Genomic DNA, 27,977 nt, shown 5'->3' on the forward strand with positions numbered 1-27,977 from the left:
CTAAGCGAATCCCGTCTTTCCCATGGTGGAGATGTAGGCTATATATATGAGGGTGTATGGAGGTAGGGGTGATAGGATAGAGAGGCAGGTTAGGGTTAGAGAAAGAGGAACTGTCGAGAAAATGAGAAAATGAAATGAATCTCGTGAACTTGCGTTTTATATTAACACGTCAACAGCAGCCATACTCGGTCAAGTACTGGAGTACTCGGCCGAGTAGGCTCTACTTGGTCGAGTATAGGCGATACTCGGCCAAGTAGCCTCTGCTAGGTCGAGTAATCAATCCTATAAGGTTCATGTTCTAAACTTAGTCCCTCACCCATTCCTCCCTAAGGTCTTTCTTGGTCAACAGGGTCGGTCAACAAAGTCCTAAAATATCCTGAGTATTACAGTCTTCCCCCCTTAAAAGAACTTCGTCCCCGAAGTTCAGTCCCCACGACACCAACAACAAGGTTATGCATTATGAACACAATCCACATACATAAAGACATACGAACTCGAAGTTCAGTCCCCACGACACCAACAGCAAGGTTACGCATTATGAACACAATCCACATACATAAAGACATACAAACTCTGGCCAACCTTGATACCACCACCCCACCACATTATTCAAACAAACAATCATTTATTCAAAAAAACAATCATACCACCATAACTCTTCTCCCATGTGTTACCGGCCAACAACTATCACACACAAAACATACAGGGAAATAATCCTACCACAGATTCATAGCAAAAATATGTTCCTATCCCATACTACCTGTTTTTCATTACACACCAACTTGTTAAAAGTAACACAACGACCAACAAAGGCACACATCCGCGAAATTTCCATGCAACTTCAAGGAATCATACATGCAACTTCAATACATGTAATATAAATGTAATTTCAAATACTATAGACATAACTTTATCATTTGCTTTTGCGACATTACTCTTCCCCTCTTAAAGGAAATTCGTCCCCGAAGTTCACTACTAACAACTTCCCCGCTCCCAAAATAAACACCTATATCCTAATAGTGACATTACTCACAAACTGCGACTAACCTTGATTCATGCTACGACATTGTTACCAAATAATAGTAACTCAATCGATTAACCATTATCTAGTGACGTAACAACCATTAAGTTTCACTCATCCAGTTGGACCTGCTATAATTGTAATCAATTACTGACACCACGGAAGATTGCATTAAATAACCAAGTATATATACGTACAGGACTTATGACAGCTACGACACTTCTTGTCATTACGTCATCATTCACACATTATATATATATATATATATATATATATATATATATATATATATATATATATATATATATATCGAATTGAAGCACCTTGAACAAGATAAGAGCCTTCATGTTGATCATGGAAATGTGAAGAAACGTTCATATTTTGACATATTATCCAAGCACATGCATACATGTAACATGATCGTAGTCCATTCTTGGACAATTGGTTACGCTAAGCGATACTATGAGGCACCCACACACTTGACACACCAATAATCAGATAGATCTGATGGTTTGGAAAATATCAAACACAAAAGGTTCCTTTAACAGTCACATTCGGCCGAGTATGAGTGGCTACTCGGTCGAGTAAACTCTACTCGGTCGAGTATAATAGTATACTCGGCCAAGTAAGCTTTACTCGGTTGAGTAGTGCCTTTACTCGGTCGAGTTTAAATAGGCAGAGAGCTTTCTAAGGCACTGCAACACAATGCACCCTCGAATTCACCTGCAACCAAACTTACTACCACCATACTAAACATAACCAACTCAAACGAGTCACTACCCAATAAGCTAAATAAGTAACGGCCTTATGGCCGAGTACAGTAATCCAACAATAAGAAATAAATCCAGAAAGTAAACATCCAACACAAAAGAAACAAATCCAGGAAATAGAACAAAAGGATCAATAGCTAGGACCCTCCTCCATGTTCTGATCACCACCTCCACCAGAAGTATCTGCACCCGAGCTACCTGCTCCCAGAAAACCTGCTGCTGCCGAGTAGTCCTCTCCTAGCTGGATGTCGTAGTTGGCTCCCCAAGGTCCTGCGAGGCAGCCAAACTAGGTCTCCTCAGGTGGCCTCCAAAAAACGGAATCAACTCCGTAGCTGTGGAAGAGTTCCGTGTCCACTCTAGGTCCTCCCCACCAAACAGGCTGCGCTAGCTCTGCCCCTATCCCCTGATTAAGGGTCATCTCGTGCATGTTGCAGAGCACCAAAGTAGTGGAGATCCGCTCAGACAAGTCACTCGGCTGCATCCTAGGGTCATGCACCGTGTGGTAGGGCGAGTACTGGTGAGAGTAAAAGCCAGGGGCAGAGTAAGAGGGCTCAGGTTCGACCGAGTCTGCCCTAGACTGCCTAACCCTACGGCGCTCACGAGGTGGGGGAGGTGCCTGCTGTCCCTCAGGTACCGTGACAGGCTAAGGTAGATCCAAGAGAATGGTAGGATCAATCAGATAGGTCTGGGCTCAGGTCTAGGTATAGCACAGGGTTCCCACTCGGCCAAGTGGTCGACACCGGGGAGATGGGCAGGGTCAGGAAGTACCATCCACATGGATCCCTTCACCCTCCAGGCATAAGACCCGTCGTCCATCTTCCTCAACCATCTGTTCTAACGCCAATACTGAGCGTCCATGGTAGAAACGGTCTCCACATACTCAACCCCGTATTAAGGTGGGGCCTCCAAATCAGCCAGACGCTGAGCTAGGCGGGTCACTATGGCCCCGCAAGCAATATGTCGGGTCTCAGACTGTGCCATATGCTCCAGACTAGAGCACACTATCCCCGGAGCACTATAATAGAACGGCTTCCTACGGTGCAGGTTAAGGTAAGACACAAGCAACATGACCTCATGAGAATTAAGCTTGCTCACATCATCTCTCGCATACAACAAACAAGTCATCATCCTCAGAAACATACGAAGGGAAACATGTTGCACATCATTGATCAGCATAGCACTGGCACTAGGGGCAGGTCGGCCAGTCAAGAAAGGAAGGTAGAGAGGGGCACCACTGTTCTTGGCCACGTTACTAAGGTATCCCCTCCCCTCCTCCTCCAAACCTAGATGGCCCGCAAACTCATCCAAAGTCAGCTTGTGATCCTCATTCATGAGGCGGAAGGAGACGGTCTTCCCCTTCTCGTCATACTCGTACGAGCTCAAGAATTCTAAGGGCAGGTGGGGGTAGGACTTCTTCCCTAAATGGTATAACCCCTTGTGAGATCCCGTGCAAAAATCTCCTTTTTGAAAATATAAGTAAATAATATGGAGTCGCCAGTAGGTTTTATAAAAAAACATACAAAAATAAGTTAACGGAAAAGGCCCCTTTTGATCCCTGGAATGGGGACTGATCCGTCACTCCGGTCTAAACCAAAGATTGCAGATTCGGGGGTAAAGGTACGGTCAGGGAAGGTGTTAGGCACCTGGACCTCCCATCAAACTAACGGTCTGTACTATTTATTTGTAATATTATATATTTGACGATGTAAACAAAAGAAAACGTTTTTTTAAAACAATTTTATACAAATTATTTACAAACAACGAAAGCTAAATTACGATAATATAAGAAGTAAAGAATAAATATGACACCCTCAGGCCTACCTGGATGCGGCGTTTCGACAATTAGCTTACTCGAACTGATTTTAGGGCGTCTTTATGCTCAAAATAGGATAGACGTATGTATGTGAAAATATGATGGGAAGGTAGTATTTTGTATGGAATAGTATTTCTTAAAAGATACTTCCTCCATTCCATATGATAGTTTACGTTTACTTTATGCACGTATGTCAACGCTTGTTTTCTTTTGTTCATATCTTTAGTTACATATCATTAAAAATTATAAAAAGTTGATATTCATAATGCACTCGGGAAGACAATTTAAACAAGATCTCACATGACTATCTTTTATGTTATATATTAGAAGTTGTATTGAAAATTCTTCTCACTTATGAATAGTGCTCAAAAAGCAAACGTAAACAATTCAATGGAACAGAGGAAGTAGTATATTTCTATGAATTTTCTGTGTTTGAATGAGGGTGTAAAGGGGAGTATTTATACTAGCTAGGACGGAATATTCGATAAGATCTAAACTTTCCGTATGACAAATCACATACTCTGATATTTTCTCTTTTTTTAATCGACGTTTCCCAATATGGTTACACTCCATGTTAAGCTTAGCTACTTTTCTATGCTTAGCAAATTCTATCTACAAGCTGGCAACTTAGATCTCCTACATGGATGCATGCACAACTTCCTTAACCCATGTCACGTGCCAAATTGCACTACCAACATAACGATTTTTCCCTCTTCGGATTCCTTTGGCATATAGACTTATCACTTTAGAAGTTCGACCAAGTTATAGGGTGGGCTTATAAAATCAATATTACTATGGACTTTATATTTCTTAGGCCGATAGAATGATATTTCAAAATTGTAAAGTGGATTGCCTAGTTATTCATTTGAACCCAATTAAATGTCATCTTCAAGTACGTCCCATAATAAATGTATACCCCTCATTACTGTTTACGGTTTTGTGCCGCTAATACAAATATTACCCGCATAATGAATTAAGTGGGCTAAAAATATAGTAAATTGTCGAAGTGGACTGGGCTATAAAATGGTTGTTTTGGGGACGATTTTGAGCATAAATAACCTTATATCAAATTCAAGTAAGTTTCATTCCGAATTAAATAAGGGCCTCATCATCGGGTGTTCAAAGGCTAGGTAGACATTTTGAGGTGTGTCTGAAGCCCCCACTTTGACCGAGTCCGAGTAAGACGAAGGTCAAAGTAGTCCCGATCGGGACAGATAAAGGATAAGAAACGTCTTGGGCCTCTTATATTACCCGTCTGGAGTAAATTTGAATCATGATGACTTAGTAAACCTTTGTTTTACTAATCTGGAATGAAGCTGGAACTGGTGCAACGAAACTTTGTTTCGTTGGTTTGAAACTGGCATAGTGAAACTTTGTTTCACTACTCTGGAACTGGTATAGCCAAACTTTGTTCAGCTGGCATGAAAAAACTTTGTTTTGTCAATCTGGAAACTGGTACGGCAAAACTTTGTTTCGCCGGTTTTGAATCTGGTAGAGCGAAACTTTGTTTCGCTGGTCTGGAATCTGGTTAAGCAAAACTTTGTTTCGCTTAAGAGTGAACCTGCAAAATTTGATTTCACAAGCTCGGATGCGTGTCAGGGCCTGCCGACCGAGGAATTCAAAAATTTATTTTGAAAAGGGATTGGAATGTAAAATTTGATTTTACAAACTAGGATGCAAAATTTTATTCCGCAAAAGGCTAAGTTCAAAAAATTTTATTTTAAGAACCTAAATGCATGTCAGGGCCTGCCGACCAAAGGATTTCAAAATTTTATTTTGAAACGAGATTAGATTGTAAAATTTGATTTTACAAACTAGGATTTGCAAAATTTTATTTCGCAAAGAGGAAAGTTCAAAAAATATTATTTTAAGAACTCAAAATGCATGTCAGGGCCTGCCGACCAAGTTTAATTTCAAAATTTTATTTTGAAAAAAGATGGATAAGATCGTAAAATTTTATTTTACAAACTTAGATGCGTGTTAGAGCCCGCCGACCGATAAGTTTGAAAATTGCAAAACTTTATTTCGCAAAAAGACAAGTTCAGAAAATTTTATTATAATAACTCATATGCATGTCAGGGCCCGCCGACCAAGGATTTGAAAATTGCAAAATTTTATTCTCAAAAAAGGCAAGGTTTAAACTTGACTTCTCAAAAAATAGTAAGTGTAAAATTTTATTTCACAAAAATAGAAATGTATAAAATTTTATTACCGAGTAAGACATACGTTAAACACGCTTACTTAAAAAGACGAATGAAAAAAGATATACGGGTACATCTATTTTGCCCGTATGGAGATGGATCATTTTTGTTGACTCACACAATTGTAATTGACGTATTCATTATTGAATATACTCCACAAAGTTTAGGGAGGACGAGCTTCATGTTGCTTCTGACCAAACTTTACTTTCCCCTTTTCTAGTTCAATTTCTTCATTTCATCAGAAACCAGTAAATCGTCCTCTTCTTTGATTTGATTTTTTTCCTTAATTCATCTATTGTTGGTCAGAATATTAAAGCCCAATCGTCCTCAGAGATCAGCGCCTATGCCGCCATAGCCATTGTCCCAACTCTATACTGGCAACAAGGTGACTGCTCGCTCCTGATACGGGATGTGATTAGCGGTTTTCTGCCGCCATAGCTGTCATTCGAGCCCCCGATTGCGATCGGATGACCGATTACGGAACTCCATCAAAGTAAGTACCACTTATTTTTTGACGATTGACTTTTAATTTGTACTCTTTAAATGATTGCTGAAATTTACTATTCTGATTGGGACGAGATCAGTGTGGATTGCGCTTGATTGGCAACAAGATGGTCGGTGTCGGAGCACCGTTGAACTTGTTCCGAATGTAGAAGGAAATCAGCGGAGGTGTGCCGCAATTTGAGCCCCCGATGGGTGACTGGATGACTGATGAAGGAGCCCCATCGGATCTTGTGATTTTTGACCGGACTTTCCGTCAGATTGTATGTGATTCTCCTTCCTTATTGACTGATTTCGTATTTTAAATTTTTGCCCTTTTCTTTTGCTTTGTTTTATGTTTTGCTTGGTCTCAGGAATAAAGTCTTGTGCTTACTGATGATGCATGATGATGTTAATAATGTATGATGATGCATGATAATATATGGCAGATGATGCATGTGAAGGAAAAGTAGATCTATATATACTTAACATATTCAAATATGTTATAATTTAATTTGTCATAAAATTAACTAATGATCTTATGCATGCAAACAAATAAATAAAAAGAAGAAACATTCATTCTTACATTGGATTTTCGGTTCAAATGGGCACAAGAGAGATCACCTTTCTCTCTTGTTCTTGAACTTTCCTTTTGGATGAACAAAGATCCAAGTGTAGGATCTATCCCAAGGATTTATACCCAAAGCTTACTCTTAATTAAAATTAATATTATAGTTACTAGTACAATATTAATCTTGTAGAAAAATGACCCAAAAATATTATAAAACACTTAATATTTTCGGTTTTGGGAGAGAAGAAGAAGAGAGCTTTTTGTCTCTCTAGAATTCTTATTTTGGATGAGTAAAGAATGAATTGCACTAACTACATTTTTAGTGTATTATTAGGTAAATAAGATGAAAAACCATAATGGTTTTTCCATCTCAAAAACCGGGTGGAAGGGGGCGATTTTGGGGAGCCAATGCATGCTTGTGTTGTTCTTTACAATAAGCATTAGGTTGCAAGGCTAGTCTATAATGCAAATGATTGTGTTTTCCACTAATTTAAACAACACAATATTTTGCCTAATCCCCTCTTAATTTCGGTACACTCATAAAATGGAACCCATTTTATTTTTGTCAAATTTGTCAATATGTCACATGTCATATGTAACATAAATTTGTTATGTATTTTTAACATATTAAAAATCAACGTATTAATAAAAATACGTCATATACAAAAATTGACTTAGTAATTCATAATTACTTGTACCAAAATATTTCTCCAATTATAAATCACAATAAATTGTATTTATAATAATTCATTCAAATTTAATTGTTTCTTTAAACAATAATTTCATCTGAGTAATGATACAATTCAATTACTCATACCGCATCTCATTTAATCAAATTTCAATGAGATACGTAAATTTTACTTCCAAAATCGTCCGTCAATTTTTCAAGTAATTTAATTAACTCGTAACGTTATACGATTAATTAAATGATCAATTAAGAGTGTTGCCCTATAGGTATGACCTAGGGGATCAACTGATCACCACCGTCGCACGACAGTAATGTCAAACTCTAGTCAGCCAATCATTACCGATATATGTTGATCAGTTGACGGTAAAAATATTACTTCCCAATTGTATTTTTTATAATGAGACTTAAACATGTGATCATCATGATCAACAGTCGTGATCGCATTATTGTCGGAGGACACATATTTCAACAATCTCCCACTTGTCCTCGACAAGTGTGCGTCACCAATTCTCTTGTCCTATTACTATCTCCCACTCAATGCAAGGTGTCTTTCAGGTCGTACTTGTAAGTGATCATATCGAGAGTGGTTTCCTCGATCTGGAGAATAACTGATTGACCGGATTTATCTATCATAGATACCTTCCGAGCGTGGCCACGCATTTCCAGTTCATTACTCCTCGAGTGGCCCTGAGATATTGTTATAACTCTGACTAGGGATGGACAATTCCTATCGCACTCATTCCCTTCGACTAGCCACAGCCATCATAACCCAAAATATGCCCATTTGACCCCATTTACGAAGGTCGTAATAACACAAATCAAAGTTAATCTGAAACTGTGCCATCTTAGGCGAATAGTCTTTAGTCAAAAGAATCGACACATTTGAATACTATAGCAGCTCTCGCCACGACCAGGCTATATAAATTTGCCAGAACTCTATAAGCGGTCATTAGGCTCGACAAAATGTTCCTAACAGTCTGCCTATGTGATCGACTAGCCATCTCACATGACTCTATGGCACTTGAACTTGCCATCAATCGCATCACACTCTAGTCACTTCGAGACGTCACCTCATGTAAGTAACTATGGGCAAATACAATGTTAATCCATGTTCACTTTAACGGGGTTCAATTGTCTCCACAACCCGTTTGGATGTAACAAAGTGCAAGGTGAGTTAATAATAACTCAAACGACAAATGTCGACATCACACTCGGGTAGTCAATACCATATTACAACCTTGTGATGTATATCGTAAGTGTAAACACTTATTGATTGCAATAGAAGTTTAACATGCCATGTGTCCATGTGTTCAAACTTCTTACACTTGCATTTTCCTTTACATTCATGTTCTCTCTCATAGCATGAATCTTACCAAGTACACATCAAGGTTCCCGACCTTGGTTTTGGTTCTTTATCTTGAAAGAACTTCCTTATCGATTATCACATAACGAACGAATTTGTGGTGAATGATATAACTTGTACTGATCAAGTACTCCATCCACACACAATGCACTAGGTATATGTTTTGCAGAATCTTGCAACAATTTGACAAGATGATTAGCCTAGCACTTCTCACAAGTCCTAGCATAGTTAGGAAACATTAGTTTTGAGTAACTTCTTATTCAACTAAGTATCTTTCCAAAACTTCTTATTTTTCCTTTTGATTTGAAAAGTTTAGGATTTTCATAAATCTTTACGTGTGTTCGAACTTTCTACAATATGTGCAACCTCTTAACACATAATAGAGTATTCCGTCAAACACCGAAATCGCTCATCGGATACTACTTGAGAATTCATGACGTTTCTATTATGGCTTACCAATCAATCATCATGCTCTTATGCATATGATTCACCATTGGACATGTGCATGATTATTCAAATGGCGGAAACATTAGTCACTAATAATCATGAGATTAACTGTTCTAAGGTTCAATGAACGACCATGACTGCTAATGGTAATTCCATTTTCATTCACATGAATAACCTATGTGACTTGTTGATTCGATGTGTATCTCCCAATACTAATCCAACATCCCTTGATGTAATTGGATTCATCATAGTCCATTTTCATCCAGAATTGAAAACTCAAATACTTCTTTTATGAAGGAAGGTATTAGCTCGTCATTCTTCAATGAGTGGTGAGTTGTAAACATTCAAAGGATGATAGCTCCCACTAAATTCCATGTCTTCACATGATAATTTCTAATGCTCCCACTTAATTCCACATGTTTTGAAATTGATTACTCAATAGAACACATTTCAAAATTTGGAATGTATGTTGCTTTGCAAAGTTATTAAGATGAAACCATATATGTTCCCATCATATCCTTTCAAAATTCCTATTTTGAAGAGGTCTCATTTTAACCTTATGGAAAGAGATTTTAAATCTCTAACACACTCATGTCATAATGATGTGTGGCAATGTCATTTATTAAATATAAGTAATATCTAATACACATCCTTCAAAATATCCCTTTTAGAAGGATGTTTAACCAATTCATTTTCATAATGAGGTTAAGTAATGAGATCTGCGTGGTTTAAAACTCTGGCTATTGAAGATATCGGTATATCAATCCTTGCAACCTCTAGTCATAAATATCGCTTATTACTAGGATGTTACATTGATTCATTTAGGCTCTTAAGTAAATCTCAAGATTGAAACTATTGGTCAAAATTTATCATAAACTTAGTCAAAAACTCTTGTTAAGACTTTACAATAGTCATTTTGTTCCAAAACTTTCTTTTGGTCTCCTCGTGTAGTTATCATAAGAATATACTATTATGATCACTTCACTTGGTCTCTTTAGTCATATAGACCTTACTTGAGACCATAGATCTCATCTATTCGATATACTATATAAATAGATATACCTTCATTCAAATCATTCTTTCTTGTGTAGATCTTTATTTACACAAGTACACAAATTTATCTAGTCTCGTGTGTTGTGTCCTCATTTTTCTCCCACTCTATCTTTAGAATAAATACACTAGAGATTCAAAGATAGCATATGAGACACAAATAATGATGTTGAAATTTTAAGGAGAACTATCTCATAGATTGACTAATAGTTTTAGATTCCATATGTGTACATGGTGATTGACATACCTTTAAGAGACTTCGTAGACTCAAGGTTACTTTGTAAATGATCATACACAAGCCTTAAGCATGTGGACATATAATGAAACCCGTCATTATATTTGTCTATTAGATCACTTTAAGTTATATGTTTCTAAGAGTAAGCATTTAAACATGAATTTTAGAACAAAAGGATAAAATGAAAAAACGGGTAACTTGGGTTGCAAACCAAGTCACCATTATTCAAATACAACCCATTATCCAAAATACCTTTCCATGTCGAACACGGAAACTTAAAGTTCTAAAATCCAAAACATAATTTAAAATAAAACAATGAAAAGCAAAGCTCCATGAAAGCTATCCCTAGCTTCTTGATGGTTTCTCATGCTTGCTTTTCCTTTCCCTTGTCTTTGCTTGGTGGAGGCCCTATTTACAATAAAAAGGGAGATACATTATCACAACTTTGCATCATAATACCATAGTTGAATTAGAAACATAAAAGAAGGATAGTCATTTACCTCTTTGAGTAAGCTTTCCGACCTTAATATCACCAAAGTATTTGGAACAATTTCTTTTCCAATGTCCCATACCATTACAATAATGGCATTTATCAAGAGGACCCTTCTTGATTTTTGAAGTGCTAGCTTCACAAGTCTTAGCTTTGGTGAAAGTGAGAGCTTACTTCTTACCCTTCCTCCCATTCCTTTTGAACTTCCCCTTACTCTTAGTGCTTATGTTAAGCACATCTTTGGGTGGGTTCACATTTAACTCCATGTCCCTCTCGGCTTGCACAAGTAACTTGTGCAATTCTTCAAGAGACACATCCTTGTATTGCATGTTAAAATTCACCCGGAATTGAACATACGCTTTGACTTTGGACAAGGAGTGTAGAATCCTATCTACAATGAGTTCTTTGGGGATTTCAACCTTTTGAATCTTCAAGGTCTCGACAAGCTCCATAAGTTTGAGCACATGAGGGCTAACCTTTTGGCCCTCTTTGAAGTCGAGATCAAAGAATGCCGCGGCCGCCTCATATTGGACGATCCGCGGAGTTTGTGAAAACATTGTCACAAGCTTGGAGCAAATCTCATTAGCATTGCCTATTTTAAAGGCTCTCCTTTGGAGGTCCGCCTCCATCGCAAATATCAAGACATTTTTCATTGCGGCGGACTCCATTTGGTAAGCCTCATATGCTTCTCTAGTGGCGACGGTCGACCTAGTAGTAGGTTCGGGAGGAGAGGCCTCGGTAAGGTAACGAAGCTTGTCGTCACCTTGGGCGGCCAATTTGAGTTGGGCATCCCAATCGGAGAAATTTGACCCATTCTTTTCAAGTTTACATCGATCCATGAAGGATCGGAGCCATGATGAACTAGTGAGAGGCGTTGCAATAGGGGTTGGTGTTGCCATTTGTTATGAGAAAAAGAAGTGGTCTACAAAACAAAGGAGTAAAACAAATGTCGTTTTAATAATAATACTCGTAAAAATTATAATTTAAACAAGTTTTATGCATTTTTCTAGTGACCTCTACCCAACTAGATAAATGATTCCAAGACCCAAATTCATATCGACTTAGGCACGGTAGGGCCGATTCATCCTTTATCAATATAACTCGGTGGATTAACGTTTAATCGATTCTACTTTTAGAACTCTTGGTCGATAAAATTACTCTAATAATTATCTATAGCCCAAAACACATCCGACAAGGGCACGGTATGGCCGATGAAACCCTTATCGAAAAACTTTTGTTGAGTTCAATCCAAATTTCGAATAAATGTGTCCATGATCCAAATCCACATCAACTCGGGCACGGTAGGGCCGATTCATCCCTTATCAACATGAATTCGGTGGATAGACATTTATCACCCACTTCCCCTACGTAACAAGTTTTGTACCCCGGTAGGGCCGAGTGCACTCCCTCGCGAAATAGGTTTTCATGGTTTCTACTATTTGGTAAGGCTATGTCTCAATTAATTGTTTTAGCGAGAGGTCATGTCAATTTATTATATATCACGTTTTAAGTGAACTAAAGCGGTGAACTACGATAATTCTAATTGACACGGTCGATAAACTCGATAAAATGAGGATGCATGTTTTAGTTATGGCGATTTAGCGATGCATGTGACATATAAATAAAATGCAAACATAAAATAAATCCTAGTATGGCCTTTCCTAAAATAGAAAAACTATTTAACTATTATATATTCGGAAACCAACTCCATTGGTCCCTTGAACTTCGGTTGTGGCACGCATCTCGAGGTAACACCGTCTTTATGTATCGCCATCTTGAAGAAATCAGTCTTTGGGAACTCCGAGATAAAATAAATTACATAGCAAATTACATAATTACTTATTATACATTTGGAAATAAAATAAAATAAATCTATTAAATTACAAAACGGTGATACGAGATCACAATAAATTACAACCGAATCGATATTCCCATACATTTCGGGTAATACCAATTAAAAACTAAGGCCATACTAAGTAAAATTACATAATTCAAAAATTACATAAATTAAAATTATGACAATCATAAAGAAAATTCAGCATTATAATATGTATGAACATGCCCAATTTTATGCTAAATCGCTTTTAATTAGCCAATATCGTATATTACTCGGTTTTTACGGATTTGCGTGATTTCAACATTTTATAATCACAAAAATTACATAAATTCATATTTATGCATAAGTTAATTACCCTAACCACTTAGGACTCAAAATTTAGTCTTCACTAATTATTTGACCATAATTAACTCATATTTCTAAAATTGTTCATTATAGGACCAAAAATTACAAAAATAAGCTATAAACTTCAAATAAATCACAAAATTTCAAATAAATTCAAAATTCAAAATTTAAACTCATGAACATTTTGTAAAAATACCATGACACTCATAATGTTCAAAAACTTAGGTTAAAAATTTCGAGTTTTATACGGAAAAAACAATGTTGCGGTTTATCGGTTTTTAACAAAATAATCATAAAAACATATGAAAAATTATATTCATCAACTTTTCAAATTTAGATCTGAAAATGATAATAAAAATCAACATATAAGGTTTTTCCTTAGTCATAGATTATGTTTTATTAATATTTTTCACTAATAATGTCACTATTTATGCTATTTTTCTTCAAAAATCCTTAAATCATGCAAAAAGACTTCACTATAGCCCATTATTTTACACACATTTTGTAAAATTGCATGTGACAACATACTAAATTTCTATGACCAGATTCGAAATTTATCTCATATTAACCTATTTTTCACTTAAATCCGATTTTTATCATGAAAAATCCATTTTTCGAGCATAAGAAGTCCAAAAATTATGAAATTTACAGGTTATCTCAAAATAATATATGTGACAACATATCCTAAAATCACTGGAAAATTCGAAGTATAGCTAATTTTAGACCGAAAATGACATTTTTACTCATAAAATCATATTTAAATGCCATTATTGTATAATATGAACAATAAAAAACCATAAATTTAACCAAAATATCCTAAAACATTTTAGGACCAGAAATTTTAACATGCATGAATTAATTTTGTGATATCTCATAATAACACAAAATACAAGTTTTATATGTTATTCTTATAACTCGGAAAAACTTTTAACCGATTTGCATGCAAACAACCATGGCTCTTGATACCGATTGAAGGAAAAGTAGATCTATATATACTTAACATATTCAAATATGTTATAATTTAATTTGTCATAAAATTAACTAATGATCTTATGCATGCAAACAAATAAATAAAAAGAAGAAACATTCATTCTTACATTGGATTTTCGGTTCAAATGGGCACAAGAGAGATCACCTTTCTCTCTTGTTCTTGAGCTTTCCTTTTGGATGAACAAAGACCCAAGTGTAGGATCTCTCCCAAGGATTTATACCCAAAGCTTACTCTTAATTAAAATTAATATTATAGTTACTAGTACAATATTAATCTTGTAGAAAAATGACCCAAAAATATCATAAAACACTTAATATTTTTGGTTTTGGGAGGGAAGAAGAAGAGAGCTTTTTGTCTCTATAGAATTCTTATTTTGGATGAGTAAAGAATGAATTGCACTAACTACATTTTTAGTGTATTATTAGGTAAATAAGATGAAAAACCATAATGGTTTTTCCATCTCAAAAACCGGGTGGAAGGGGGGGATTTTGGGGAGCCAATGCATGCTTGTGTTGTTCTTTACAATAAGCATTAGGTTGCAAGGCTAGTCTATAATGCAAATGATTGTGTTTTCCACTAATTTAAACAACACAATATTTTGCCTAATCCCCTCTTAATTTCGGTACACTCATAAAATGGAACCCATTTTATTTTTGTCAAATTTGTCAATATGTCACATGTCATATGTAACATAAATTTGTTATGTATTTTTAACGTATTAAAAATCAACGTATTAATAAAAATACGTCATATACAAAAATTAACTTAGTAATTCATAATTACTTGTACCAAAATATTTCTCCAATTATAAATCACAATAAATTGTATTTATAATAATTCATTCAAATTTAATTGTTTCTTTAAACAATAATTTCATCTGAGTAATGATACAATTCAATTACTCAGACCGCATCTCATTTAATCAAATTTCAATGAGATACGTAAATTTTACTTCCAAAATCGTCCGTCAATTTTTCAAGTAATTTAATTAACTCGTAACGTTATACGATTAATTAAATGATCAATTAAGAGTGTTGCCCTATAGGTATGACCTAGGGGATCAACTTATCACCACCGTCGCACGACAGTAATGTCAAACTCTAGTCAGCCAATCATTACCGATATATGTTGATCAGTTGACAGTAAAATATTACTTCCCAATTGTATTCTTTATAATGAGACTTAAACATGTGATCATCATGATCAACAGTCGTGATCGCATTATTGTCGGAGGACACATATTCCAACAGCATGATGTTATCATGACACTAATTCTAAAGTACTTTCTGCAACAAATACTACACTTAGCCTATTGATGAGTAATTAAGTTAACATAGAGACGTCTTACATCTCCGTTACTAGTCCTGTTAAAATATATATTTTTTTTTTTCAAAATGTGCTATTAAGCATGATCCGGAGAGGGGCGGCATATTCGAATTCGGATAAGAATCCTGCCTTTGACCCTGCTTTTTTCCTTAGAAAGTTCAGCTTATCGACTTCTACTAGAATTCTTAAATCTCAGTAGCTAATCTGAATTTGATAAGGATGAGTATCTGGTAACTCCGTATTTAATACGGATAAAGATTTCTATTAGCCCCATGCTTTCTTCTCTTTAAATAGCACTCTTCCCTTTAAACTTTTCCACCTCAAAATTTCCTCTTCCTCACAATGTCTCAAAATTTTGAAAACACTCTAAAATTATGGCTTGACAACCTCACGAAGGATGAAAAGGACTACATTATTGGTGTTCAGCTGGGACCCTTGCTACTATCGTTGAAACAAGTTAAGATCTCCTGGGATTTTTACGCGCTGCCGCTTTATTTTGGGATCCTCAAGTTCACGTATTCCGCTTTGGCGATCGTGAGATATGTCCAATGACGGGGGAATTTAGTGCCATCCTAGGACCATCTGTTCAGTCTTCTCCTGCGCTTCCTAGTCTCGATGATGATTTAAGAAAAAACTTCAAAGATTATCTGGGCGTTACTACTCGTGTAGATGAATTTTTGAACGGACGTAGGGTAAATCTCTGTCGTCTGATCACGCACTTCACTTCCCCTAGCTATCCCAGGACTGTGATTGACTTCCGCTATAAAAAACGGGCGTTGGTGTTATGCCTGCTCAACCGTTATCTATTTGTAAGCCCTTCCAATGTTTACGGACACGACTGCCTTCTAAGACTAGTAAAGCACATGCGCAACGACTGCTCACCTATGCCTCTGGTCTTAGCTGAAACACTTCATTGCTTAGATACCTTACGACATAATCCAGAAGCTGCATTCTGCGGTAGCCCCCTGTTACTTCAGGTAATTTCTTGTGTCATTTACACAACTCACATATTTTCCTACTTCTGATTCCTTATCTTTTTTCCGACCTGGTGTGGGTCATTTTATTTCTCTTTATTTTCTGACCTGGTATGGGTCATTTTATTTCTTTATTTTTTTCCTGACCTGGTGCGGGTCATTTTATTTCTCTTTATTTTCTGACCTGGTGTGGGTTATTTTATTTCTTTATTTTTTTTGACCTGGTGCGGGTCATTTTATGTCGATAAATCTTTGTCCTAGGTATGGCTACAAGAGCGTATGCGACTAATTGAACGACCTCTCGATCCCAAATCTTATCAACCTCATAGCTTTGCTGGCAGACAAAGAGTTGTGAAAGGGGAGCAGCCACTTAGCTACTGGAGGGAATGGATGAACAGTGGGTTTCCAATTCGTTGGACTATATCATGGTGGCACATCCCTGCTATGACGGCCCCGCGATCTTCTATAGCATTCTATAGACTACCTGGCCTTACTCACTCATCTTTCATATTTCCTTCTCGCTTGCTACGACAATTCGGGCGAAAACAACGAGTGCCTTCTTTAGATACTATTTCTCCTGGAATTTCCCCTATGACGCATTCTTATCTGCATAACTGGTACCAATACTGGAATGCACGTAGGTTCTGGACTATACAAAAAGGTTCCTGACTCAACCTACATAAGCGATCATTATAAGGTTTGGATGACATCACACTCTGTAGAGGAGCGTGAATCAGCTCGTCAAGCGGAATATAGGTTGCAACTTGATGCTACTGAGGTAGGAGAAGGACCTGACCTGACTCAGACAAACTCTAAGACTCAAGACTCGAGTAGAGGACACAAAAGTGGAGGTAGTAGAAGTCTAGTTTGGAAAAGAAAGAAGGATCAGAATGACCCGGATGATCAGAATAAAGCTAGAAAGAAGAGTACAATGGCTAACGAACCTAAGGAGTGACAATAAGTGGAATCTAGAGTCTTATAAATGTAGTTGTAGCTTATTAGGATTGAAATAAAGGGATGGATTATGAACTCTACAACCCTCAAAGTTTGTGTAGGAACTTGTTTTTTTTTTTTTTTTTTTTACTGCCATGATAACTCTAGATATAGAATAAGAGGAATGATTGTTAGTTTTCTCCGATTAGTTGCCACTTTTTTTTTGAAAACTCCTAATTGGGAGTGATATATATTGATAACAAAACTTGCTACAGATTCTAATATTTTTTTAACCTGTTACTTTTTCTAAGTTTTTTTTTTTCTGTTTTATCTCCTCTCTCTTTTTTTTTAAAAAAAAAAAACCTGAGAGGGGTCTCCATTCTGAATTGCTGCCAACTCTGTTTGCACCCTTCCTCGTCTTCTGCTTCCTTGTTCATTCATTCTGATGTGGTTGTCCTTTATGTCTGACTGCTGCTACAGGATTTCATTCATTATTTTTGGACCTGGTAGGGGTCTTTTCTTTTTTTGTTCTTCAACTTAGGATGGGTCTTTAACTTGGGAGTGATGTGTATCTTCCATTGGACCTGAGGGGGTCCCTTTTTTCCTTTTTTTCAACTATTGCTGCGTTTTTATTTTTCTGTTTTACTTAATATTAATTTTTTTTTTTCCGACCTGTGAGGGGTCTTTTTTTTTCTTTTTTTTTTCTTGGTATACTTACACATGATATTTCTTCAACTGATCAAGATTGGTTAATTGACTAAACTCAACCCCTTCTATGTCTGTCAGTTGCACTGCCCCTCCTTTTAAAATCTTTTTAATTATGTAAGGGCCGGTCCTGTTTGGTTTGAACTTGCCTCTCGGGTCTCTGACTAGTGCCCGTATTTCTTTAAGAACTAAATCTCCATCTTTTAAGTTCCTTACCCTGACCTTTTTATTAAAAGAATAAGAAATCCTTCTTTGGTATAACTGAACTTAGTTAAGAGCTGCTAGTCTTTTCTCATCTATTAATAGCAATTATTCATATCGAGCTTGTACCCAATCCACTTCTGGTATTTGGCTTTCCAATGCGATTCTAAGAGAGGGAATTTCAAGTTCTATAGGAAGTACTGCCTTCATCCCGTAGACTAGTGAATATGGTGTTGCACCGGTTGGTGTTCTAACCGACGTACGATATCCCCATAAGGTGAAAGGCAAATTTGTAGGCCAATCATGATACTTTTCTGTCATCTTTTCAACTATAGTTTTCACATTTTTATTCGCCGCTTCCACTGCCCTATTCATTTGTGGTCTATACGTAGACGACTTACGCTGCTGGATCTTGTAATGCGTTAGTAAGGCAGCCACGTCTTTCTTAAAATGGGAACCATGATCACTAATCAATTCATGAGGGACACCATACCTACAAATTATATTTTCGGTGATGAACTTGGCAACATATTTAGAAGTCAAGGTAGCATAAGACGCTGCCTCAACCCACTTAGTAAAGTAGTCGATTGATACTAATATAAATTCATGTCCCCCGGTTCCTTTGGGAGTGATTTTGCCAATTATATTTATGCCCCATATCAAAAATGGCCAAGGTGATGCCAAATTATACAGCAATGAAGGTGGTATATGCTGTGCATTGGCATAAATATGGCATTTATGACACCTCTTAACGTATTGTGTACAATCATGTTCCTGCGTCGACCAAAAATATCCTATTCGCATTATCTTTTTAGCTAGCATCCGGCCGTTCATATGCGGTCCGCAAGTACCATTATGCACTTCTTCCATAATCCTTTTAGCTTCCTTTTAAACCACACATAAAAGTAATATCCCTTGTTGAGACTTCTTGTATAACTTTCCTTGACTAAGAATAAATTATGTTGCAAACCTTTTGATAGCGCGTTGCGTCCTTACATCAGAATCTGGTGGAAAGCCTCTTCCTAAATGGTAGTTCAATACGTCTGTGAACCATGGCGCGACATCACCAGCTACTGTATCATCAAGGGCCATACATTATGCTGGTTCCTCTCTTCTTTCAATGCATAATGGAATATTTTCTAATTCATTTGGAATATTGATCATCGACGCCAATTTGGCTAGAGCATCTGTAAATTGGTTTTCATCTCGGGATAAATAAATGAACTTCGGATCGTCAAAATGCTTGAGAATGGTTTCGAGGTACGCTTGGTAAAGTGCCAGGCCCTCACTTTTGACTTTCCCTTTTCCCAAAATCTGATTTATAACGAGTGACGAATCTCCATATACTCTCAAGTTTTTAATCCCCAAGGCTGTTGCCGCTCGAAGTCCTAATATACACGCTTCATATTCTGCTTCATAAATTTGTGACGCTAAAATCTAACTTGACTGAGAGTGGTGTATGTGCCCCATCTGGTGAAATAAACAGTACACCTATGCCATATCCCTTTTGATTGGATGCACCATCGAAAAATAACTGCCAATAGTCATCAGTAACAAATATTTCCTCGTCAGGGAAGTCGTATGCTTCTTGTTTGTCTTCTGAGACGGGAAAGTCAGCTAGGTAGTCTGAAATTGCCTTTCCCTTGATGGATTTAAGAGCCATGAATGTAAGATCAAATTCAGCGAGCATCATTGTCCATCTTGCTATTCTGCCACTAAGAACTGGCTTTTCAAAGAGATATTTAACAGGGTTCATTCGTGATATGACATGAATTGTGTGGGTCAACATGTAGTGCCTTAACTTTTTAGTGGCCCACACTAATGCTAGACAGGATTTCTCGATTGGAGAATAATTGGTTTCGTATTCCAGGAACTTTTTGCTCAGGTAGTAAATTCCTTTTTCTTGACCATCCTGAACTTGTGCTAACATTGCACCCATTGATGTCTCGGTTACTGTCAAGTATAAGAGAACTGGTAGTCCAAGTCTTGGAGGGACCAGGATTGGGGGACTTTCTAAGTATTTTTTTATTGTTTCAAATGCTTCCTGACACTTCTCGTCCCATTCAAGAGATGCTCCTTTCTTCAGCTTCTTAAAAATAGGTTCACACACCATGATCAGCTTAGATATAAACCGACTAATATATTGTAACTGCCCTAAAAATGCCCGAACTTGCTTCTCTGTTTTTGGTGGTGGCATATTTCCGATTACCTTGATCTTGGATGGATCAGCCTCAACCCTCTATTACTAACAACATATCCTAAAAGCTTCCCAGAGGTAACCCCGAAAGCACATTTTTGCGGGTTGAGTCGAACATTATATTTTCGGAGCCTATCAAAGAATTTTTGTAATGCGGTCATATGACCTTCCCTATCCAATGACTTTACTATCATATCATCTAAATAGACCTCGACCTCCTTGTGCATCATGTCATGCAATAGCGTTGTAGCGGTCCTTTGATAAGTGGCGCCCGCATTTTTAAGTCCAAATGGCATAAGCGTGTAACAATATGTTCCCCATTCAGTGAGGAATATAGTTTTCTCCATATCTTCTTTGGCCATTTTAATTTGATTATACCCCGCGTAACCATCCATAAAGGAAAGTAGAGCGTGACCAGCCGTGTTATCCACTAAAATGTCAATATGGGGCAGTGGAAAATTGTCTTTTGGACTTGCTTTATTAAGGTCCCTATAGTCGACACATATTCTGACCTTTCCGTCTTTTTTAGATACCGGAACAACAATTGCCACCCACTCCGGGTAATTAGCTACTCTTATAAAACCTGCATCTAATTGTTTTTGTATTTCCTCTTTTATTTTTAATGCCCATTCCGATTTCATCCTTCTAAGTCTCTGTTTTATGGGTTTTGTAGCAGGATACAGTGGGATAATATGTTCAGCAATTTCTCTGTCTATGTCGGGCATATCTTTATAAGACCAGGCAAACACGTCACGATATTCTGTGAGTACTTTAATCAAACTTGCTCGTTCTTCTGAGTTTAGTGACAATCCAATCTTTATTTCTTTCTTATCTTGATCTGTGCCTATATTTATTAATTCTGTTTCCTCAATTATTGATGTTTTATTTTCATGATGTGTTAATGCTTTTATTATATCTTTTGGCAACTCATCTTCATCGGAAACTAAACAATCAGAATAAGATATGGGAGAGGTAGGAGAAAGAGACAAATAATTGAAAGCTATTTTATTATCCTTGGAAAGAGGTACATTAAGGAGTAGATCACTAGACTCGGAATTTGAACTTGAATTAGAATTAATAGGGGAACTCCCCGACTCAGCATGAAAAGAAAGAGGGTTAAACCCCGACTCATTTAGGACACTAGACTTGATAATACTAGACTCGATAGAGGTATGGAAGGGTGAAAGCCCCTGCTTGCGCTCTGACTGACTCTCTGTCTCGGACTCGGTTTCAGATTCGGGTTCGGACTCAGCTTCCTCAAACATAGGCCCTTCTCCCACACTGATTTTGATACTCTTTCCATTAGTTGTAGTCCACTTTCTGGTTTTACGCCATCCATGCTCCATGTTATTGTTGCAATGGGTTGTGATTAGCTTAGAAGGGTCAAAGTTGCTGTCTTGAAGTGCCATGACAAAATGGTCTGAGTGTTTTATGGGTGTCTGTCCAAAGAGTAAACCAAAGGCATTATTATTTTTTTTGGAATCCAATCTTCGGTTGGCATTTTTAATGGGAGGGGAAGTGCCTCCTCATAAAAGTGACAGTCCTCAAATATTTCAAATCCGGGAACTTTCTGTTTTGTCTTTTCGACAAAGAATGGTTCTGGAAAGTTAAAATATGGAAAATAATCACCTTCTTTGACAAATTGTCCATTTAATGTGTGTGGATATGCACCTATTGTTTGATTTGTAAGTCTATTGTCTCTCTTAGCAGCTTTTTCCTTCATTCTTTTTGTCAATGCTTCTCTTATTTCTTTCTTGGATGGCTGAAACCCTAAACCAAAGAGGTCGTGTTTGATTCGGTTAAGTGAAGGGTCGGATGCCCTTTTGGGAGTCTTACTAAGTGTTGTCCCATGCATGTAGCTGCTGTTTTTCATTATTAAGTTCACAGTAGTATTTGCATAATAGGGGCTAATTTTTTTATCAATGGCTTTTGACTCGTCTTCTATGAAAGAGACCTCTTCGCTGAAACCCCATAGGTCTACGTCATCTTCACCATGGTTAACTTGCAATACTGAATTGGGTGTGATTTCAACTCTGGCAGGTGATGCATCTATAGTAATTACTGATCCTTGAATTATCATTTTGACTTTTTGATGCAGGGATGAAGATATGGCATTAAGCTCATGAAGCCACGGCCTTCCTAGAAGAAGATTATATTAGGCAGGTATGTCGATCACCAGAAACGTGACTTTCTTTTCTATGGGTCCAGTAGTTATATTAGTTGTTAGCAGCCCCAATACGTCTCTACGTGTGTTGTCATATGCACAAACAATCCGATTTGTCTTCTTAAAGTCTTTTTCTTCAAAGCCTAAAGCTTGGGCTGTTCTGAGTGGGCAGAGATTTACTGTTGATCCGTTATCAACTAGCGAGAGGGGCACATATTTCTTGTTGCATAGCGTAGTTAGGTGGAGTGCCTTGTTGTGTTTTATCCCTTATGGGGGTAAATCTTTATCAGAAAACGTGATGATTGGCGCCTCTCTGTCAGTTGTCAAATTACTAGCCAATTCAGTCGGAGTAGTTTCAGATGGGACACTCATACTTGTCAATGCATTTAGAATAGCTTGTCTGTGTTCTAGTGAGTTTCATAGTAAGTCCCAAACAGTAATGTCAGCTTTTAATTTCTTGAATAACTTAATGAGAGCATCGTCTTCCTGTGCATTTTTACTTTCACCTTCTTTATTTTGCATGGCCTGGAATGGGCTTGCGTCAGGAGGTTTATAGTGCCTACCTGAGCGAGTCAGATGTTGTACATTATTTTGGTCAGGTTCATTATCAATGTTGTCTTCACTTTCATTGTCTGCCCAAATGTCACGGGACTCACGTTCTTCATCACCCCAAATATCATGAGTCGTATCATCATCTTCCCATTCATCTTCCTCATCACTCACCCATAAACCTATAATATCAGATATAAACTGAGTCGGGTCAAGCATAGGCGGGGTTATTAGCTGAGATGGCCAGAACGTCTCCGAGTGGATTTTTATTATTGTTTGGTTTTCGAGCTGATTTGGTTAAAGGGATAGTGCGATTATCAATCAAATTTTGGATAGCATGCCTTAAGGTGAAGCAATAATCCGTATCGTGCCCTTTACCTCTGTGATATTTGCAATATTCATTTTTCTCCATTTTGGACTTTTGTTTGCTGGATCTGGAGTGGGTCCAATGGGCTTTATATATCCTTCCTTAATTAATCGATCCAGTGCTCGTGACAGGCTCATAACTAGATAAGTGAATTCCCTCCTTGGTTTTTGTTCCAAGGCATTCACCGTGTCTCCCCCTTTAGAAGTTGAAGCAAAAATTTTCTTGTCTTTGTTAAAGCAACCTTTGGACTGATTTTTGGCAGTGGACTCGACAACATCATCTTCTATTTGTATACCAATATTGTTTAGTCGAGCAAAGGATTCAATGCCTGCATATCGCAGGTGTGATTTATAAGGTTCTCGTAAATTTTTCACAAATATCCACCTGTTCGGCTTCGGGCAGTCTTTCAATCATTTTTGCAGCTTTATTCCTCCACTGAGCTAAGAAATCTTTAAAACCTTCTTTCTTAGTTTGCTTCGTAACTTCTAAATCCCGCCTTGTGATCAATAAGTCTGCATTGCTGGAGTATTGTGTCAGAAATTCTTTTTTTATGTCTTCCCAGTTAGATACACGTGTAGGATCTAGGGAGAAAACCCAACTCCGGGCTACATCTTCTTGAGTGGAAGGAAAAATAGCCGGAAAAACTGATGCATCCACTTATTTTAAGGCCATTGCTTGTACAAAGCTTCTTATGTGGTGATCTGGATGCTCGCTACCTTTGAATTTTGGTAGGTCAGCGGTCGTAAATTTCGGAGGTAGTTTGCCTCGCATGATCGGCATGTTACATTCAACATCGAGTAGGTCAGCATACTTAGTGTTTCTTTTGATAGGTTTCTCCATGTCCTTGAGCTTTTTGGTTACGTCATCCTCACCACTACAGTCATCCTTGATTTTGTCTTCTATGGATGACAATCGGTCTGTCAAAATGGATAGAGCATTCTTTAGGTCTTTTACTGATTCTTCGAGCGACATGGTGACTGGTGGTTGGGTTACAAGTACAGCTTGCGGTATACTAATTAGTCTCCCTGTACCTTTCTCTCGTCCCCTGGAGTGACTACTAAGTTTGGGTCTTTTTTACGCCTCCCTATCCTGGATCATGACATCTTAGCTTTAGAAAAGGATTTTATTTCTTTTATAACAGGACTAGAATGGAGTATGTGAATGCACATGTACAACTGCTTATAATGAAGACTTAACTACTGTATGAGATCTGAATGCAAATGTCTAATAATCCCTTTTTTGTTATGCAGAGAATGTTGCTATGTGCAAATGCTGACAGGAAATCTTGCCACTGCCTAGGTATATACTCTATATGTGGCAAATAACGAACCACCTATAAGTCTATAAATCATGTTCAGTAATCCTTGAATTAACTAAGTGATGCATACAAGATGTAACGAAGGTATAATTGAAGTTGATTTTTTTTTCTCATTGTACTCGCTCTCGGCAAATGAGACGAGACGGATCGACTCAGACATGATAATGCTAAATGCAATGGTTTATGGATGAATGTTCACATAAGACTGAAGTGATGAGTTCTATATTTTTTTTTTATATGTGACTGAACAGAACGAACTCTGTACTATTTTTTTTTTTGGGTTAATTTATTACGAGTAAGATCATGTCAATAATTATCAACAAACAGGACACATAATATAGCCTAACAAAGGTTCTACGGGATCTATGGTTAGGTTTGTGGGTAGGAAATTGGGTACTCACAACATTAAAATACCCGAGGGTATCTCACGCTTTTGTGCTCCCCCAGTCATATGGACCAGACGAGTTGCCAAAACGCGACGTCATGAGGTGGAAAATATATGTAAGGCCTAGTCGGTCGAATGGACCTTCTAGCTGCGCCCCTATCCCCTGTTTAAGGGCCATCTCGTGCATGTTGCAGAGCACCAAAGTAGTGGAGATCCGCTCAGACAAGTCACTCGGCTGCATCCTAGGGTCATGCACCGTGTGGTAGGGCGAGTACTGGTGAGAGTAAAAGCCAGGGGCAGAGTAAGAGGGCTCAAGTTCGACTGGGTCTGCCCTAGACTGCCTAACCCTACGACGCTCACGAGGTGGGGGAGGTGCCTGCTGTCCCTCAGGTACTGTGACAGGCTCAGGTAGATCCAAGAGAATGGTAGGATCAATCAGATAGGTATGGGGCTCAGGTCTAGGTATAGCACAGGGTTCCCACTCGGCCAAGTGGCCGACAACGGGGAGATGGGCAGGGTCAGGAAGTACCATCCACATAGATCCCCTCACCCTCCAGGCATAAGACCCGTCGTTCATCTTCCTTAACCATCTGTTCTGACGCCAATACTGAGCGTCCATGGTAGGAACAGTCTCCACATACTCATCCCCCTATGGAGGTGGGGCCTCCAAATCAGCCAGACACTGAGCTAGGCGGGTCACTATGGCCCCGCAAGCAATATATCGGGTCTCAGACTGTGCTATGCGCTCCAGACTAGAGCACACTATCCCCGGAGCACTATAATAGAACGGCTTCCTACGGTGCAGGTTAAGGTAAGACATAAGCAACATGACCTCATGAGAATTAAGCTTGCTCACATCATCTCTCGCATAAAACAAACAAGTCATCATCCTCAGAAACATACGAAGGGAAACATGTTGCACATCATTGATCAGCATAGCACTGGCACTAGGGGCATGTCGGTCAGTCAAGAAAGGAAGGTAGAGAGGGGCACCACTATTCTTGGCCACGTCACTAAGGTATCCCCTCCCCTCCTCCTCCAAACCTAGATGGCCCGCAAACTCATCCAAAGTCAGCTCGTGATCCTCATTCATGAGGCAGAAGGAGACGGTCTTCCCCTTCTCGTCGTACTCGTACGAGCTCAAGAATTCTAAGGGCAGGTGGGGGTAGGACTTCTTCCTTAAATGGTATAACCCCTTGTGAGATTCCGTGAAAAATCTCCTTTTTGAAAATATAAGTAAATAATATGGAGTCGCCAGTAGGTTTTATCAAAAAACATACAAAAATAAGTTACGGAAAAGGCCCCTTTTGATCCCTGGATGGGGACTGATCCGTCACTCCTGTCTAAACCAAAGATTGCGGATTCGGGGGTAAAGTTACGGTCAGGGAAGGTGTTAGGCACCCGGACCGCCCATCAAACTAACGGCCTCTACTATTTATTTGTAATATTATATATTTGACGATTTAAACAAAAGAAAACGTTTTTTTAAAACAATTTTATACAAATTATTTACAAACAACGAAAGCTAAATTACGATAATATAAGAAGTAAAGAATAAATATGACACCCTCAGGCCTACCTGGATGCGGCGTTTCGACAATTAGCTTACTCGAACTGATTTTAGGGCGTCTTTATGCTCAAAATTGGATGGACGTATGTATGTGAAAGTATGATGGGAAGGTAGTATTTTGTATGGAATAGTATTTCTTAAAAGATAGTTTATTTCTATGAATTTTCTGTGTTTGAATGAGGGTGTAGGAGTATTTATACTAGCTAGGACGGAGTATTCGATAAGATCTAAAATTTCCGTATGACAAATCACATACTCTGATCTTTTCTCTTTTTTTAATCGACGTTTCCCAATATGGTTACACTCCATGTTAAGCTTAGCTACTTTTCCATGCTTAGCAAATTCTATCTACAAGCTGGCAACTTAGATCTCCTACATGGATGCATGCACAACTTCCTTAACCCATGTCACGTGCCAAATTGACTACCAACATAACGATTTTTCCCTCTCCGGATTCCTTTGGCATATAGACTTATCACTTTAGAAGTTGGACCAAGTTATAGGGTGGGCTTACAAAATCAATATTACTATGGACTTTATATTTCTTAGGCCGATAGAATGATATTTCAAAATTGTAAAGTGGATTGCCTAGTTATTCATTTGAACCCAATTAAATGTCATCTTCAAGTACGTCCCATAATAAATGTATACCCCTTATTACTGTTTACGGTTTTGTGCCACTAATACAAATATTACCCGCATAATGAATTAAGTGGGCTAAAAATATAGTAAATTGTCGAAGTGGACTGGGCTATAAAATGGTTGTTTTGGGGACGATTTTGAGCATAAATAACTTTATATCAAATTCAAGTAAGTTTCATTCCGAATTAAATAAGGGCCTCATCATCGGGTGTTCAAAGGCCGGTAGACATTTTGAGGTGTCTACACCCCTCCATTCCCAAAATCTCAAATATATGAGTTATGTCTCCCTTAATCCCCAAGGTCTCTAAAATCTCGGGGTTCACACACCGAGTAGGTCGGAAAGG

General features: G+C 37.9%; 1 long non-coding RNA gene across 1 annotated transcript; it reads left to right on the top strand.

Moving 5' to 3' along the window:
* The first annotated feature begins 5,981 nt into the window (after window positions 1–5,981).
* On the top strand, window positions 5,982–26,960 carry LOC141626842 (uncharacterized). The gene is made up of 5 exons (XR_012536429.1): window positions 5,982–6,298; window positions 6,390–6,569; window positions 21,312–21,400; window positions 22,737–22,801; window positions 24,969–26,960. It is a non-coding gene; the product is annotated as an uncharacterized LOC141626842 (long non-coding RNA).
* The last annotated feature ends 1,017 nt before the right edge of the window (window positions 26,961–27,977 follow it).

This window comes from Silene latifolia, chromosome Y (genome assembly GCF_048544455.1).
Source record: "Silene latifolia isolate original U9 population chromosome Y, ASM4854445v1, whole genome shotgun sequence".
In the NCBI taxonomy this organism is placed as follows: domain Eukaryota; kingdom Viridiplantae; phylum Streptophyta; class Magnoliopsida; order Caryophyllales; family Caryophyllaceae; genus Silene; species Silene latifolia.